Source organism: Acinonyx jubatus, chromosome E1 (assembly GCF_027475565.1).
Source record: "Acinonyx jubatus isolate Ajub_Pintada_27869175 chromosome E1, VMU_Ajub_asm_v1.0, whole genome shotgun sequence".
Classification (NCBI taxonomy): Eukaryota; Metazoa; Chordata; class Mammalia; order Carnivora; family Felidae; genus Acinonyx; species Acinonyx jubatus.
This window is the reverse complement of record NC_069397.1, coordinates 44,446,450-44,460,454: the sequence shown is the minus strand read 5'-3', so window position 1 is coordinate 44,460,454 and position 14,005 is coordinate 44,446,450.

The window sequence follows — 14,005 nt, the reverse complement described above, 5'->3', positions numbered from 1 at the left end:
ACAGTTGTTTTAGCACACCATTACCAGGTAATGAAAAAAGAAATTTGGGCTTTATTCCTTGCTTTTGCCTTTCAGAGTCAAGAGAACCAGAGGAGAGGCACACTTAGACAAACAGGTCTCATGGGACCGTGAGGATTCCAGAACCTCCTCATTTTGAGAAGGGTCACCATTCTTTGACCTAAGAAACCAAAGGCTGCTGGTTACCTTTGGGCTTGCAACAATGTCTGTAGGAAAACATCTTCAAAGCAAACGAGCCCTGGGCTCAGGATGTAGAGCAGAGGGCACAGTGTTCAGGTGTTACCTCTGCAAAGTCTGCATTAGAGGACATTTTAAAGGGATTTTATTTCTTTCAATTACATGCGTTAATAAAGGCGAATCTCTGTGCAAATGTATTCGTGCTGAAGTCCTGAAAGCCTTTATCAGGTAAACAAGTGATCATGGGTGTCCAGGAGCTATAGTGAGGGAACGCACCAGGCTGTACCTCTTCTTTGGCCACCTGCTGGTTCTGTGCCCTTGAGCAAATCGCTTTCCCTCTCCCTGCTCCATGGTCTTGGTCTATAAAAGAGGGTCTGGACTAGAGGCTGCTAAAATGCCCTCTCCCTCTGATGTCATAAAGGCGGCACTCTTAAAGGACTGGGCAAAGTTTGTTTGTTAAATATTCTCTCCTGTCTCTCTGTCCTGGTGGCTTTTTTTCATAGATAGTGTCAAATTCTTTTTTTTTTTCTTTTTTTAGGGGAAGGGAGGGGCAGAGAGAGAGGGGGAGAGAGAATCCCAAGCAGGTTCCATGCTCAGCACGGAGCCAAACACCAGGCTCCATCCTATAAATAACCATGAGATCATGACCTGAGCCAAAATCAAGAGCCAGAAGCTCAACTGAGAGAGTCACCCAGGTGCCCCAATAGTGTCAAATTCTTAATTAGTAGGTCTCAAAGATGTACATTTGGGAGGAATGAACATTTACCTTTTTTTTTTTTTTTTAAGATTATTTTGAGAGAGTGTGCTCATGGGCATGAGTGGGGGAGGGGCAGAGAGAGGGAGAGAGAGAATTACAAGCAGGAATTGCTGTCAGTCTGCTGTCAGCCCTGAGGTGGGGCTCGAAACCACGAACCCCGAGATCATGACCTGAGCCAAAATCAAGAGTCGGACGCTCAAGAGCCACCCGGGCGCTCTGGTTTACCTTGTAGAGCAGAGAAATAGAGCTTGCTTAGGCAACTAACTGAAGCAAGCTGTACCTCCACAAGAATGAAATGGAAGCATGAAAAATTGTGCAAAACAGGGACTCTGTGCAAGCAAGGGATATTTGTATTTTTAAAAAGATTTTTAGGGGCGCCTGGGTGGCTCAGTCGGTTGAGTGGCCGACTTCGGCTCAGGTGACGATCTCGCGGTCCGTGAGTTCGAGCCCCGCGTCTGGCTCTGTGCTGACAGCTGGGAGCCTGGAGCCTGCTTCAGATTCTGTGTCTCCCTCTCTCTGACCCTCCCCCGTTCATGCTCTGTCTCTCTCTGTCTCAAAAATAAATAAACGCTAAAAAAAAAAATTTAAAAAGATTTTCATTCCATTTGCAACATCTTTGTGCTTCCTTTATGAATTTCTCCATCTCTTTCAGCTCTACAATGAGCTATTTTTAAGACTGTTTTTCTTTCATACAGTAATACCGTTCAGATAGGCAACTTAATTGTCATCAGACCTTTTCTTAGTCTTTCAAGACCTTTTGTTACGGTGAAATAATTTTAGGCACACCAAGCACAGATCCATTAAATACTTTCCTTATTTCACTAATGAACTGTTGTGGGTGGTAAAAATTAATTTCATTCCACCCATGATACCTACATATCTGTTCAATTTTTATAGTTGAGAAATGGAGGTTGCGAATAACTGCACTCAAATGAAAATCCCCTCTTAAAGTGTCTGTTGTTTCATTTATGCTGAGACATACCCAGAGGAAAAAAAATCTATAAAAATACTTCATGATTTGAAAATGGTTCAATAGGTCCAATCTCAGGGTTGATGTTGCAAAAGTTTGTACAGACTGAATATGCTTAGGAATTGGAAGGCCCCTGTGTTGACGGATTGGAAGAAAATCCTCTGAGCAGATGTGTTTAAACTCATCTGGATGGACATGTGGGCTATTAGCAGACTTGCTTAAACAGGATACTGATGAGACCAAGGGCCTGGATTGAATGACCATACAGCTCAGCCAGTGTTGCTTAATTCCGTAGGTCAGGCGGTAGCCCTAGCATTTCTCTGTCATTTTACATTCCATGCACCCCTATGGGAGGTCAAATGAGAAGGGCAGAGGCTGTGGATGAACTCAGGCAAACCCCTACCCACAGCATGGAAAGGAATGCCGAGCACAAGCTGTACCAAAGGCAAGGGAAGCCACTTTAACACATTTTAACAATTACAGGTCAGACTATTAGTTCTGATTGGAAGGTGTGAAGAAAAAAAGAAAAGAAACGAAACCATGCCCATCCCAATGGTAATGATCCCATTGGCAAGTGGAGGGTTGAGGAGAGAGATGTGCCTTCAGAGAAAAAAGGCAAATCTTTCCAGAACTACGAAGGACCTTGACAAATGTAAAGTTGGGATGGACTAGTACGTGCCCCCTCATTTACAACCAGTCCCTTCCAGAGCCGACTCTGACTTATTTAACGTCAGTGCCTTAGGAAGCAGCAGCAGCATACTGATTTTTCTTTAGTCAGATTTAATTCTAGTTTCTGGCTTAAATGTGTGCAGACTGCCCCACAGGGTTCCACGAGCCTGGCGCTTTAACAACACTGCTTCACCTCTTACTGTGGACTCCTTTCTCATCTCTCCGCTCCTTTGTTTCCAAACCCCAAACCACAGATTGTTGAGAAGACACAATCAAGCAGAGTAACGAGAAGACAGTCTGAAAGAAAACAGGTAAGAATCCCCAAACTCATGTGCTGTGGCTCTGAAGTAATGACTCAGGAAAGTCTGATGGAGTTCATACCAGGGCTGAGTTTAGGGCTTAACAACATAACCACCAAGATCAGTGACAACTTTAAACAAGAACAAGAATGAAAAGGTAGTTGTCATATTTTTGCAGGCTATAAAATAATTCTTTCATTGTGCTTCCTTTCCACACACACGTTCTAACACACACACACACACACACACAACCTGATACCTTTTTTTTTTTTTCATATTAAATGGCAGCGAGCCATGAAAGACTGCAGAGAATAAGAAGTGGAGTCTGCCTCAGAGAAAAAAAGAATTCTCTCCTCAAGTGACAGTAAATTGGATAAATGCTATTTTTAGATGAAATATATCTCACTAATGTCCAGATGTGAGTCTACCACATGAAGCGAAAAACAAATCTATCTAAAGCACTGAGCTGTACTTGAAAACATTTTTAAAAAATTTTCTGGGAATAATGATTTACAATGGAAAGATTCGAGGCACATGGTACTGACCATCAGCCTCTACGGCAGTTCACTTGGAAACAATGTCTGCACACATGGCTTCAACATGTAGATGATCCCAAGGTTTACATTCCTGATTTAATTGTTACTAACTCGCTGGGCTTGCAACTTGTCGGCAGTTTATTTCCATGTGAGCATAAAGGAGAGGAACCGGGCGTATCAGGATTTCTGCGCGAAGCCAGTGGGGTCCTCTAAGGACTGTCACCTTAAGAGATCACCTGCTTGTTCCAATGCTGAAGCTTCTGCTCTAGACATTCTTGAAAGTCCTCCTACTCATTCACTCAACGTTATTTATTAAGCGCCTACGGTTTTCCAAGCTGAGCATAAAGTGATGAGTGGAGCACACACAGCCCCTGCCCTCACACCTACAGTCGAGTGGGATTTCTTTTGGAGCCCAGGTTACAAACTGCAAAAGAAAATCAATCTGATTACTTTAGTGACACAAATAACGGTGTTGCGTCTGATCACAGTCTTCATTACTGTGCATGACCCTGAATAATGTCTGGCCATCTGAAAAAAGTCAACCCCTGAAGTAGAGTCACTGAAGATATTCAGAATAACGTGATACACGCTTTAAGACCAGAGCTGTACAAATAAATTTTTGGGTAGTGCCATCATCGCTGGAATAAAGGCTTGGCCTCTCCAAGTACCTGTGTAGTTTATGCTCCTACAAGAGAGTAAGGACATCTACCCGGGACAGCAGCAAAGTGGCAGGAAAGAGGCAGGGGAGAGGACGTGGCAGGAAAGAGTCAGGGGAGGGGATGTGGCAGGAAACTAGGTGGGGTGAGGCCAGGAAGGTGATAAAATCCCTGGATAAAGGAAGGAGTGGATCATGAGGGAGAAAAGCATTAAGTAAGGCCAGCTCAGAGAGTTGAACCCTGATGGTTGGAGAAACTTGGCTAAGTATGGAAGAGAATCCATCTAAAACTGGATGTGGAAGCATGGGAACTAGGTCAGTAACCTGGATACCAAAGCCCAGGTGAGTAGAAGTTTCCACGATATCCAAGACAACCTGGCCACTAGAAGCTAGACGATGATCTGGCCTCACCTAGGGCTGGACAAGAAGATGGCCAGGCCACATGGCTTTGTGGTGCCCTGGAAGCATCTGGCACTTCCGCTGTAGGAACAGCCACAACTACTTTAAAACCTTCAAGACCACCTGGTTGGTCCCTCCTTTGTCCCAAGAAGAGGATGAAGGAGCATATGGATGAAGAGGATGAAGATAATGAAGATTCATTATAGTCAGTCAATAAAGGGTTAAGATGGAACAGGGACTAAGGACTCGGACACAATTTCCTACTGATTTCTTAAATATCCAGTAGCCATCAGAAGACACACGTGTACAAAAGGATCCTTTTGTCATAACTGACAAATCATATGCACTGTTTTGCAGGGTTGGTTTTTCCCTTCCCTGGCATTAAAAGGTGGATTTGTACATAACTCTCCTACTTTATCTCGCCCACAAATAGCCCAGCTGCAACCTGAAACTGCTCAAACCAAAGAAGAAATCAGGCACAAAGCCTCCATTTTGCTCACATTATACTCCACAACTTAATGGAGGAGAGCCAGAGTTTGCCTCCTTTCCCTCCTCAAGGGCCACCCCATCTGAGTAAGCTTTTAAGCCTAGCAGGTCAGCAATATACTTATCTTGTACTCCTTGGCACCTCAGGTAACACAGCTCCCCTGTAGGGATTATCATGGAGCTGTCCTCTTGATCTCCATCTCAATGACCTGCCTGACAATGTACCTCAAATACACAACTGTGAGATAGCCTAGTGGGTGGGACCAGGCTTCCCCACTTAGTACACACTCAGCTGTTCTTTGTGTTTTAAATCCATTTGCTAAACTGGTCTCCATGCAAGATTTTGTTTGATAAAACGAAAAGATTAGGGGAGGTTCTATTATATATTTATTTTCAAAAAAGAGATGAGGGTACTTGAAATCACTTTTCTAGACTAAGGGTCAGCAGTCATTTTAACCATATGTGGGATGAACAGGGCTAGACAATGGGATAAGTAAATTCTTTCCATGGCCTGTTAAAACCAAGGCATAGTCAAGAAAGAAAAAATGAAAAGGGAAATAGGTAAAAGGAAAAAAAGGGAAGTCAGAGAAAGAAAAAAGCCAACTGCTTCCATAGTAATTTGGGGGGTGGGCTTTCTCCCCAGCAATGCACATATATACATATTCACCTAATACTTTGCAAATCATCTGTAGGTCTCTATGACTGTGAAGTCCCTCACCTAGGGACCCAGGTTGAAAACCTCCATAGGAAGGCATCATCAGCCCATAGCAATGACCTTGGGTTACTCTATTAGTTATATAGTGCTGGTCGTGGAAGCAAAATTCTGGATTCTTAACTTTAATGCTGCTCTGATCACTTTACCTAATTCTCATGTAGATGTGACTATGAACCACACCTAAAGTTTTGAGCATGGCCTTTCGAGTATTTCACTGAGGATTCTTATCTGATTTAATAGCCTTTATCAGAGACTCTCCAAACCATATCTTTAGATCTCTAATTGGAAGAAATACTGAAATTGTCAGTTTCAGGTGATACTTGCCAAATGTGTTCAACAGTTGTCACATTAATAGCTCCCCTTGGAAGCACAAACAGTTCAGGTTGGTATGGAGACATCCAAATTATTTGGTTCTTTTAACAGCAATGGCCTCCTAGTGTCATCCTTAAACCTCTCATACTCCCTTAGATCTTAATTGTTATTGATACTAAAACTTTTAATGAGCCTTTTATTTAGAACCTTGAGACCAAGTAATCTACCAAGTCCATACCCTGTCATGCTTGATCGTTACCCAAAATTATCATGCCTTTCTTACCATCTATCCTCTCTTGCACTAAACGAAGTAGAGTTTAACTCCTGCACAGACTTCCTCCTGAGTTCTAGCCTCACACACCCAGGGGCTCGCTAAATCACCACTCAGATGTCCCAAAGTCACCTTAAATTCAACATGCCAAAACTATACTCTTCTTTCCTCCACATTTACTCCTCTGTCTACCTTCACCATCACCATACACACAATGCTTAAGACAAAGATAACTGGACTCTTTCCTTCTTCTTGACTTTCAGAGATCATAGATGTTAAGGTCTTGATTCTGCCTCCTTCATAACTAAGTGCTTTAGTCCAGGCCTTCTTCTTCTTCCTTCTGAACCCAGAAGGGGTTAGAATAAAATTGAACTGGCCTTCCTAAGCCCACTTTTAGCCCTTCTCCCTTCAATCACTTGCCAATGACCTTTCCAAATCACAAATCTGATTTTGTAACCATTTCTACTTAAAATTATTCAACAGATGCCCCTTGCCTTCAGAATGCAAACCAAACTCCTTAGCCTGGAATTCAGTGCCCCCCTAATGCCCCAAGCCGGCACCCAGTAAACCTCCTGCTATTCCTTTGAAGGATAGCCTTCCCCTCTTGGTCCACCTTCTTCCCTTGCTAAACACCTACTCATTCTTCAAAAATACATGGACTGTTGATGCTGGCACTGTTTGGGTGCTCTACACATAGATTCTAATTTCTAATCCTCCCACCAACCCTATGGGACTTGTAGAATTTGCTGAAGATCATGCAGCCAATGGGTAAATTTTAATCCAGGCCTGCCTGCTTCCAGTGCCTACATTCTTTCCATGAAGCCAAGAGGCCTCCCTTTAAAACTACACTCAGATGTCTTCTCTGGGGGCCTCCCCTGACTCTTCTCATTGCTTGCCCTTGCAGTACCCTGGCCAGCCCTTCCTCTACTGGCCTCAGGTTAACGTGCAGTACAAGTGTTCATCAGTCTCTGTCTGTGCTGTGAGCTTCTAGGAGGCAGATGTTGGACCTTTTAATTATTAAACAAAAACAAAAACAAAACACCAAAATATTCACAGATACTAAAATTCAAATAATGTATAAAAGTATGGGTAGACCCCCACCCCAGCTCCATAGAAGTAATCAATGTTAACTTCTTGTATAACCTTCTTGTGTAACAACATACACTTCTTGTGTAACCTTCCAGACTTTTAGGACTATGGAAATACACCTACATGCACTCTTCCTCCAACAGATGGGCTCATATTATATATACTTTCCTGCAATTTGTTTTTTCCTTTGAACTACATCTTAGCCATTTTTCTACGTGACTACATACAGATATCTTTTTTTTTTTTTTTTTTTTTTTTTTTTAAGAAATAAATCCATAAGGGCACCTGGGTGGCTTAGTCAGTTAAGCGTCCGACTTCGGCTCAGGTCATGATCTCATGGTTCATGAGTTTGAGTCCTGCATCAGACTCTGTGCTGACAGTTCAGAGTCTAGAGCCTGCTTCAGATTCTGTGTCTCCCTCTCTCTCTCTCTCTCTGCCCTTCCCCCACTCACACTCTGTCACTTTCTCCCTCTCTCTCTCTCAAAAATAAACATTAAAAAAAACTTTTAAGAAATAAATCCATAATACTATTTTCACAGTGTATATAAATGAATAAAACTTACCATTTAAAGGTTAGAAAGACAGTCTAAGGGCAGGGGGTGGGGAGGGGGGGAAGGCCTATCTGTATGCTGATTATAAGAGAAACACCTAAGTCAGGATGCAAAGAGATTAAAAGTCAAGAAATTTATTGAATAAAATAGGAATAGGAGTCTGTATGTGTGTAAATAAATAAATGGAAGACAAAGGACATTTCTATCTTACAGAATAAAGCCAACTGATAAATATGGAAGGAATGTTGGAAGTAAAAAATTGCCATTTGGCAACCATCATTGTAATAATAGATCCAAGTAAAAGTCATTCATTTTTACTAAAACTAAAGGGTAAAAATTTGAAGAGTAAGAGCATATTTATAATTGTCTCAAAATCTATTTCCTCAAAAGAAAATGATCTTCTAAGTTACAAAGGGAAAACTAACTTTCCAATGAAAATACTAGACAGGCATCACTTTAACCAAGTGAGCTAAATTAATACAATTAACGGGACCTGTTGACATTATCTGATGTGATGGACTAAGGAGGACACAACATTACTTCTGGAGAATTCCTGTCACAATGTATAACCTGAGGGGCCCTGGGTGGCTCAGTTGGTTAAACATCCGACTCTTGATTTTGGCTCAGGTCATGATCTTGCGGTTCATGGGATCGAACCCTGCATTGGGCTCTATGCTGGGCATGGAGGCTGCTTGGGATTCTCACTCTCCCTCTCTCTCTCAGCCCCTCCTCTGCATGCACTCTCTCTTTCTCTCTCTCAAAATAAATAAACATTTTTAAAAATGCATAACCTGAATATAATCATGAGGAAACATCAGACAAACCCAAATCAAGACATACTTGCAAAATAACTGGCCAGACCATTCAAAAATGTCAAGTTCATGAAAGACATCAAAAGCACTAAGGAGGCATTTCTGATTAAAGGTCACTAAAGAGTTGTGACAACAGAATGCAATTTGGGACTTTCTTTTGCTATAAAGGACATTACTGGAACAAATGCCAATGACCTTTGAAAATTACAAATTTGATTTATAACCACTTCTCCTTAAAATTCTTCAAAAGACACCTTTAGCCTTCAAAATACAGACCAAACTCTTCAGCTTGGAATTCAACACTCCTCATAAACCAACTCATTTGTAAATACTTCTGTATGTATTTCTAAACCATGACTTTTTTGTTGTTAGCATAGCCATAATTTCATACTGGACTGGTTGTGGAAGCTATAGGAAACTCAGGGCCTGTGTGCGAGCCCCACCCCATCCCCCCAAACCTGGGACATCAGAACCGCCAGGCTGCACCTGCTGCAGATGAACTATATTCTGGATCTCTCAAGGTGATGCCCAAGTGGTGCTATCTTTAACACTCCATCCAAGGGATTAAAATGTGCAGTTGGTTCTTGCCAACCTCTTCATTCTATTTCCCCATCCTCTGCCTTTGAATTCTGTGTGACAAGACCCACAGTCTTGACCTGCTGCCCCTGAAGGTTTTGTCCTGTTCAACCCTCTCCCTTCGCCAGCACCTGGTCGTTCTGGGCTCCTGGATTGCTCTGGCATTGTCACACAGGATGGGGGTTTTCCATGGGTACATGTTTATCATCTTCGATAGATAGATCTCCTTGAGGTTGACCAACAAGCAGTGTGGACTACACTGAACCAGAGGCTCTAAAATCTGGGAGAAAAGGGCAAGATGTCACAGGCTTAGAAATTAGAAAAAGGCATCCTGGAAGGAGTGGCCTTTGGGCAGAATGATCACAGCAGGATGGGATGTGGAGCACCTGAGTGGCTCAGTTGGTTGAGTATCTGATTCTTGGTTTTGGCTCAGGTTGTGATCTTACAGTTTGTGAGTTTCAGCCCCATGTCTGGCTCTGGGCTGGCAGTGTGGAGCCTGGTTGGGATTCTCTCTCTCTCTCTCTCTCTCTCTCTCTCTCTCTCTCTCTCTCTCTCTCTCTCTCTGTCACTACCCTTCCCTTGCTTGCACTGTCTCAGTCCCTCTCAAAATAAATAAACTTAAAAAAAATTTTTTTTGAAAAGGCAAGATGGGATGGGTGGAGACCTATAATTGGACTGAACACCTCAGGTGTTGTATTTCTTTTCTCCACCTCTTACCTACTTTAACTGTGATCTTCTGTATCTTGAGGGTGGTTTAAAACATGATCATCAGAGTCTGAAAACACTGGGGTTTGTACCTGTGTGGTCTGGGGCAAGTCAAGGGACCTCACTGACCTCAGGCTCCTCATCAGAGAACTGGGAATGATGGCACTTCACAGGGTTGCAGTAAGCATTAAATGGAATGTTCTAGATAGAGTCAACAGGGAACCACTGACAGTGAGTAGTTGAACAGTCATTCTGAGGTGGGCTTGGAATAGGGACAAAGCTGGAGGACCCTTTAAGATATCAGCCATATCCCAAGCAGTAAAAACATTACCTGACTCTTTTTAATTAAATGTTTATCTTGGGATCATTGTAGATTCACAAGAGTTATAGAAGTAATACAGAAAATTTTCATATACCCTTATCCAGTTTCCCCCACTGGTAACTTCTTATAAAACTATGGCACAGTATCACAACCAGGATATGGATGGACATTGATACAGTCAATGTCCTTTGCCACAAGGATCCCCCATGTTAGGCATTTTATTACTATATCTGCTTCTCTTACTGCCCCCTCCCCTCCTTAATCCCTGGCAACCACTAATCCATTTCTGTAATTTTGTCATTGCAAGAATGTCATATAAATAGAATCACGTATAAGCTTTGGGGATTGGCTCTATTCACTCTGCATAATCTCCTGGAGGGTCATGTAGGGGTCATTATGTGTAACAGTAGTTCATTTCTTCATAGTGTTCAATAGTATTTTGACTGTACCCCACTTCATTTAACCATTCACCTGCTGAGAGACATTTGGGTTGTTTCCAATTTTTGGCTGTAAAGCTGTAATTAACATTTGTGTACAGGGTTTTGTGCAAATTGAACATACATGTTCATTTCTCTGAAATAAATGTCCAAGAGTGTAATGGTGGAATCATATGGTTGTTACATGCTTAAGAAATTGCCAAACTGTTTTCCAGATGACCCATGTTTTCCAAGTGATCCGGTTTCTCGGTATCCTTGCTGGGTATTGACACTATTTGGACAGGGAAATAGTAGTATCTCATGGTTTTGATTTGGATTTACCTAATGGCCAATGATCTTGAACACCCTTCCATGTGCTTATTTGCCCTCCTTAAGATCTTCTTCATGTCTTTTGGCCATCTTCTAATTGGATTTTTGCTTCTTTCACTGTTGAGATTTAAGAATTCTTTATATATTCTATAGAACTAGTTTTTTGTCAGATATATGGCTTACAAATATTTTCCCTGTAGAAATGTGTCCACAACTGTGTTTTTTTTTATCCTCTTAATAGAGTCTTTTGCAGAGCAAAATTTGATGAAGTCTAATTTATCAATTTTTCCAGGGCTCCTGGATGGCTCAGTCAGTTGAGTGTCTGACTTCAGCTCAGGTCGTCATCTCACCGTTCAGGAGTTAAGCCCCACATTGGGCTTTGCACTGATAGTGCAGAACCTGCTTCAGATTCTCTTTCTCCTGCTCTCTGCCCCTCTCCTGCTCATGCTCTCTCAAAATTAAACATTAAAATTTTTTTTAATAAAATACCAATTTTTCCTCTTATGACTCATGCTTTTCATGTCATCTAGGAACTCTGCCTAGTCCTACATCTCAGAGATTCTATTTTTTCTAAAAATCTTATTATTTTACACTTCATATAAAAGTTTGTGACTCTGAGTTAATTTTTGTAGACAATGTGAGATTTAGGTCAAGGGTTTTTGTTTTTGTTTTTTCCCCACCAATGGATGTCCACTTACTCCAGCACCATTTCTTGAAAAGATTTTCCTCCATTGAATTGCTTTTACATCTTTATCAAAAATCATTTGGGCATATTTGTGTGGGTCTATCTCTAGATTATTTTTCTATTCTATTATTATGTGTTTAATGTGTATTTTTGCCAATACTAGACAATCTTAATTACTATAGCTTTATAGTAAGTCTTAAAATCAGATAGACTGATTACTCCCAATTTATTCTTTTTCAAAATTATTTTAGCTTTTGATTTTCCATATAAATTTTACAATAGCAAGATATTTTTATAGGTATAGATAAGGCTAAGATTTTAATAGGAATTACATTAAATCTTTATAATCATTTGAGGAAAAGAGACATCTTTGCTATGCTGAGACTTCAGTTTATGAACATGGAATCTCTCAATTTATTTAGATCCTCTTTGATATCTTTCATCATGTTGTATAGTTTACAACATATAACTCCTGTACTTATTTTATTAGATTTATACCTAAGTACTTGGTTGTTAATAGTATTATACTTTTAATCTTGGTATCCATGTGTTCATTTCTAGTATACAGATGTAAGATCCACATATAAAAATCATATAAAAAGATCTATCACACACCCTGTTGAACTAATTTATTAGTCTCACATGGCTTTTTGTTTTTTTCTTTTTCCCCTTTTGCAAATTCTTTGAGATTTTCTATGTGGACAATCTGTCATCTTCAGATAGGAATTTTTATTCCTTCCTTCCAATTTATGGGACTTCTCTTTCCTTATTGCACTAGCCAGACCTTCCAGCACTATGTTTATTAAGAATGGTTAGAGTGGACATCCTTGCCTTGCTCCCAATCTTAAGGGGAAGCATCAGTCTTTCACCATTAAGTAGAATGTTAGCTGTTGTAGACATTTTGTAGATGCCTAAAGGCACAGGATAGACATTCCCATTACTAAAGGGAGAAATAGGAAAGAAGGAAGCGGTGATGGATCTCAAGCAAATCCCAAACACACCGAGGCAAATTCCACTAGATCTGAAGGCTTGAGAATAATCCTCTTTGGTTGGATGCTCTGCCTTCTGTACTCACTGGGACAGGAGTCCCACCTCTCTGGCTCCACCAGGCAGGAATCATACCCCCAAGGATTCAGGAACCCTATCCTCAGTCAGGTCATGAACCCTGCTGGAACCCAGGTGGTAGCCTTGATCTCTAAATTGCCCTCAGGGTTCTTCTTCCCTTTTATTGAATAGCACCTGTTTGCAACTGAATAGCTCTATGGTCTAGTCCTGTAGGAACTAAGCAATCTGACAGCCTTCCTTCATTTTATCTTATTTTTAAACGTCCTGTTTCATTCAAATTGGCAGTGTCTTTACTGATATAATCCCATCTCTTTTCCTGCCTTCTGTTGAAATGGCAGATTAATTTCATGAATCACACCCATTATCTCCTTATCAAATAGATGTTCAGCCACTCTTAGAGTTCTCTTTGGAAAACTCTTTCTCATTTTTTGCAGTATGGATAGGTTGACAATTTTCCAAATCTTCAAGTGCGGTTCCTTTTCGTTTAATAGTTCATTCTTAAATTCATCTTTCCTCTTTCACATTTTATTGTGAGTATTCAGGAGGAACCAAGTTTCTCCTTTGATACTTTTTGTACAAAATGTCCTTGGCTAAATGTCCGATTCTATCATTCACAAGTTCTACCTTCCACAAAACACTAGAACCCAGTTCAGCCAAGTTGTTTGCTATGTTATAACAAGGATCATCTTTCCTTCAGTGTCCAGATACCTGTTCCTCATTTCTGAGATCTCACCAGAATCACTTAACATCTGTATTTCTAAATGCACCTCAAAACTCTTCCAGCCTCTCCTCATTACCCAGTTCCAAAGTCACTTCTATATGTGTAAGTATTTATCACAACAGCAACTCACTTCAGTACCAAAATCTGTCTTAGTCTGCTTGGGCTGCTGTAACAAAATACACAGCATAGACTAGGTAACTTAAGCAAAGTTTTCCCTCACCATTCTTGAGACTGAAAGTCCAAGATGTAACAGGGTCCATGCCTGGTAAGGACGCTCTTCTTGGGTTGCCAATGGCCACCTCTTGCTGTGTCTTCATAAGGCAGAGAGAGAGAGAGAGAAAGAGGGGGAGGGAGGGAGAGAGAGAGAGAACATGCAATCTCTCACTTTCTCTTCTTTTAAGCCACTAATCCCATCATGAGAGCCTCACTTTCATGACCTCTTCTAACCCAAATTACCTCCCAAAGGCCT